This window comes from Pteropus alecto, unplaced genomic scaffold, assembly GCF_000325575.1.
Source record: "Pteropus alecto unplaced genomic scaffold, ASM32557v1 scaffold75, whole genome shotgun sequence".
NCBI lineage: Eukaryota > Metazoa > Chordata > Mammalia > Chiroptera > Pteropodidae > Pteropus > Pteropus alecto.
The window spans coordinates 25,541,802-25,547,399 of NW_006440638.1; the positions used below are offsets into that span (position 1 = coordinate 25,541,802).

Genomic DNA, 5,598 nt, shown 5'->3' on the forward strand with positions numbered 1-5,598 from the left:
GAAACATGCCTCTTCTCAAGTGCAAATGAAACATTCACAAAAATTGATTATATATTAAATGGGCAAAAAGAAAACATCAGCAAATTCTAGATAGAAATATTGTAAATAACACTCTGATCTCAATGTGATAAAACTAGACATTAACAAAAAATTTAACAAGTCCTTTCCATAGGAAAAAACTTAAAATATTATATTAAACAATTTTTAATGAAATGGGAAATACGAACAAAATTTTTGGAATTTAAAAAAATGAAATACTATATATTGGACTCTATGGACTATTTTTAAAGCAGTTATCCAAGGAAAGTTCATAGCCTTAAACACAGTTATCAATAGTGAGGTAAATAAGTGAATTAAATTCCTAGTAGACACACACAAAAACTATAAACATAACAAAACATAAGCCAAAAGAAGTCATAAGAAGGAAATAATAAGATAAAATAGAAATTAATGAGGCAGATGGAGAAAACAGCAGATCAAATTAAGTCTAAATCCTATACATTTTTTAAATTAGCAAACCAAACAAATCACTAAATAATTTAATAAAGCAAAAAGGAAAAAAAAGGAAGAGAATATAACTCTACAAAATAAGAAGTGAAAAGAGGAGGTCAACATTAAAACAGAAGAAAAATTTTAAATCATATTTTAAAATTGTATGCAGATATATTAAAAAACCTAGATAGTATGGATAATTTTCTAGAGAAACAAAATATACTGAAATTAACCTCATTAGAAATAAGAACGCTTAAAGAGACCAATTGTTTCACAAGGGAGTGACCAGATAGCCCCAATGCGACGTACATTCTTCCAGAGTATTGAAAGTGAAAGGAAATGTCAAAATTCTTTATACGAAGCAAGTGTAACTTTACTTCAAACCTGATAAAAACCGTACAAAAAAATTACAGCAACATCACATATCAATGCAAAAACTTCTAAACAGCATACTAAGCAACAGAATCTAATAACACATTAAAAAAATGATACATCATGGCCAACTGGGATTTATTAAAGGAATGCAAAGTTGTTTCAATATCAGGAAACCAATTAACATAATATACCATGTTAATAGATCTAAGGAGACAAATCATATGATTATATCCATAGGTCCTTAAAAAGCCTGTGACAGAAACACTTAAGAAAGTAGAAGTAAATGGGTATGTTATTAAATAAATGAAGTCCTAAAGCTAGTATTTTCTTAAGAGAGAAACACTAGAGGTATTTCCACTAATACTAGGAACAAGGTAAGGATGTCTACCATCTCCCCTACTATTCAATATTGTACTGGAGGTATTAGAAAATGCAAATAGATGAGAGAAAATAGAATAAGAATTTTTGGAAAAGAATAGTAAAACTATATTTACAGATAATGTGTACTTAGAAAGCCCTAGAGAATCAATTAAAAAAACAAATTCAAACATTAAATGAGTTCAGCAAGGTAACGGGGTATAATATCAGCATAATAATATCAATAGACATAGAGAAAATCCCATTTATAACAGCCACAAAAAAGATAAAATACTTAATTAGAAATATGCAAAACCTATATGAAAAAATCTTTAAAGCACTCCTGAAAGACACAGAAGTAGATGAACAAATGGACAAACATTCTTTGTTCTTGGATAGCACAATTCAAGATCCTAAAGATGTCAGCTATACCTAAGGTAATTTTAAAGTATAATGCAAACCCTATAAAAATACCAAGTGTTTTTAAAATAGGGCTTGACAAGTTGATATTAAAGTTTACATAGAAAAATAGAGATGAAAATCCCTATCAAAATCCCAACAATTTTTTTTTCAGAAATAGAAAAATCCATTTTAAAATTCATATGAATCTCAAGGGATCTCAAATAGTCAAAATGATCTAGAAAAAGAAGTTCAAAGTGAGACCGACACTTCTTGATTTCAAAACTTACCAAAAAGCTTCAGTAATCAAAATAGTGTGGTACTGGCAAAAAGACAGATATATAGCCAATGGAACAGAGAGCCTATAAATTAACCCTCACATATACAGTCAAATGATTTTCAACAAGGTGCCAAGACATTCAATGGGGAAAAGACAGTCTTTTCAAAACTCTGTGCTAGGAAAAATGGATATCCACATGAAAAAGAATGAAGTTAAATCCTTACCTAACACCATATGCAAGAATATTAACTCAAAATGGATCAAATATCTGTACATGAGAGCTAAAATTATAAAAGTCTTTAAAGAACCCATGGGAGAAAGCTTCATAACACTGGATTTGGTTATGATTTCTTGTGTATGACACTAACGGCACAAACAATAAGATAAAAAATAGACAAATTGGACTTCACCAAAATGAAAAACTTTGTATCCTAATGACACAAGGACACTATCAACAGAATAAATTTGGCAACCCATGGAATGGAAGGAAATATTTTCAAATCACATATCTGATAAGGGATTAATATCCAGAATATATAAAGAACTTCTGAAACTCAGTAACAAAAATGAAGCAACTGGATCAGATATGGGCAAAGAATTTGAATAGGCATTTCTCCAATGAAGGATATACCAATGGCCAATAAGCACATGAAAAGATGTTCAACATCACTAATCATTAGATAAATGCAAAGAAAAACCAACAAAATATCACTTCATATCCATTACGATAGCTATTATAAAGAAAAACTACCCACGAAATATCACTTAATATCCACTACAATAGCTATTAAAAAGAGAAAAAAATAACAGAAAATGGCAAATGTTGGTGAGGATGTGGAGAAATTAGGACTCTTGTGTGCTTCTGGTAGGAATATAAAATGGTGCAGCTGCTGTGGAAAACAGAAAGATGGTTTCTCAAAAAATTAAAAACAGGACTTTGCAGATGCTGCTGTGCCACCCAGAGCTGCCCCTTGCCACCCCACCATGGTCAACCCCACATTCTCTGTCAGCTATGAGCCCTTAGGCCATGTCTCCTTCAAACTATTTGCAGACTAAGTTCCAAAGACAGCAGAAAACTTTAGTGCTCTGAGCACTAAGGAGAAAGGATTTGGTTATAAAGGTTCCTGCTTTCACAGAATTATTCCAGGAGTTATGTGCTAGGGTGATGACTTTACATGCCAAAGTGACAATGGCAGCAAGTCATCTACAGGAAAAAATTTGATGAGAATTTCATCCTGAAGCATATGACTCCTGGCATCTTGTCCATGGAAAATGCTGGACCCAACACAAATGGTTTCTGGTTTTTCAACTACACTACCAAGACCAAGTGGTTAGGTGGCAAGCATGTGGTCTTTGGCAAGGTGAAAGAAGGCATGAATATTGTGAAAATCATGGAGTGCTTTGGGTCCAGGAATGGCAAGACAGCAAGAAGCTCACCATTACTGACTATGGACAACACCAATAAATTTTCTTAATCACCAGAACATTCTTTCTCCCATCTGCTCATAATAGCCTCTAATCTTTATGCTCTCACTGAAGTTCTCTGGGTTCCACATTTTCCTTATCCCTCTCTAAGTCTAACTGGATTTCAGAATTAATTTTATGATTACGAAATAATCATAAATGAGAACTCAACGACAAATAGAATTACCATAAGATCTAGCAATTTTACTTCTGGGTATATACCCAAAAGAATACAAAGTAAGGTCTTGAAGAGATATTTGTACATCCATGTTCACAGCAGCATTATTCACAATAGCCAAAAGGTAGACACTAACGAATGGATAAACAAATGTGAGATATATATATCACAATGGAATATTATACAGCCTTAAAAAGGAATGAAGTTCTGACACATGCTACAACATGGATGAAACTGGAAGACATTATGCTAAGTTAAATAAGCCAGTCACAAAAGGACAAATACTATAGATTCTACTCATGTGAGGTACTTAAAGTAGTCAAATTCATAGAGACAGAAAGTAGAATAGTGGTTGCTATGGACTAGGGGGAGAGAGGAATGGGGAGCTATTATCTAATAAGTACAGAGTTTTACTTTTGGAGGATGAACAAAATTCTGCAGATGGATGGTAGTGATGGTGTGCAATGTGATTGTATTTAATAGCACTGAGATGTACACTTAAAAATGATTAAAATGGTAAATTTTACGTTATGTATATTTTACCATAATTTTTAAAAATAAATAGTTAAAACATGCAAACATGCAAGAATAGCCAGGAAAACACTGAAAGAGAAAAGTTACAAAGGAGGACTACTTCTATGAGACACTAGAAAATACTATAAAAACATCTATAATTAAAACTGTAGTATAAGTGCATAGACAAACAGAACAATAGAATAGAACAGAAAGTCCAGAAATATACTCAAACGCATATGGAAATGAGTATATGGTAAATGTGGCATCTCAAAAGTGGTATCTTAAATCACTGGCCAAAGATGGAGGATTTGATAAATGCTGATGGACATTCAATAGATTCTAGTTAGTCATCTGGAAAGGGATAAAATTGTATCCATACCACATACCATACATAAGGATGAATCAAGAAATTGAAAAGCAAAAATGTGTAACCATACAAGTATTAGAAGAAAACTTTAATATAGGGAAAAGGTTTCTAACTATGACCCAAAATCCAGATGTAATAGAAGAAATTATTAATAAAATTGTTTATATATTTTAAGTTATATTGCAAAAATTACCACCAGCAAAGTCAAACTACAACTAAAAAACTAGGAGGAAAAATATTTACAACATATATTACAAATAAAGAACCAATATCCCTAATACATAAATAGCTCTTAAGATGAGAGGAGGGAAAAGCTCAAAACTCTGAGAGAAAAAATGACCAGAAGACATGAATAGACAAGTCACAAAATGATATAAAAATTGCCCTTAATCAGATGAAAAGATGGAAAAAATGTTCAGTCTCACTTATAGTATTTACAGACACATCTTACTGATCTTCTAGACTGGCGAAAAATTAAATAGCATAACAACACACTCTTAGCACGCATGCAAAATGGCACAACTCTTATGGAAGGAAATTTTTGGCAATATCTAACAAAATACATGTGTACTTATCTTTTGACCTAGCGATCCCAGTTCTCAGAATTTACCCTACAGCTACACCTCCATCAATATGAACATACAAATGCACAAAGTTATTCACTGTAGAATTGTTTGTAATTGCAAAATACTGGCAATGACCTAAATGCCTATATATAAGAGAATGAATGAATAAACGATGGTATACGGTACATCCACACAATAGATTAGTATGCAGTTGTAAAAAAGAATAAAGGAAATCAATGAACTGATATGAATTGATTTCCAGGATGTACTTTAAGTGAAACAGACAAAATGTAAAAGAATGTGTATAATGTGCTACTCTTTGTGTAAGAAAGAAGGGGGTATAAGAAAAATATACATGTATCTGTTCATTTGTACAAAAAAAAAAGAAAGGATAAATCAGAAACTGATGACATTGTTATCTATGAGCACATGGTAGAAACAGGGTGGAAAATATGGGAGATGTGGATAGGATGGAATGAATAGAGGTGGAGAGTGACAGATCCCTGAATATACCTTTTCTGAGTAATATATACTAGTGAGTATAATATATATATGGATAATATGTATATATAGAGAGAATATATCTACATTATATATAATGTAG

At 31.9% G+C, this 5,598-nt stretch overlaps 1 protein-coding gene and 1 pseudogene across 1 annotated transcript in view; one reads left to right on the forward strand and one right to left on the reverse strand.

Annotated features, from left to right (window-relative positions):
- DNAH1 (dynein axonemal heavy chain 1) overlaps positions 1 to 5,598 on the reverse strand; it is a 72,962-nt gene that overhangs the window by 53,510 nt on the left and 13,854 nt on the right.
- On the forward strand, positions 1,289 to 3,593 carry LOC112484306 (annotated as a pseudogene).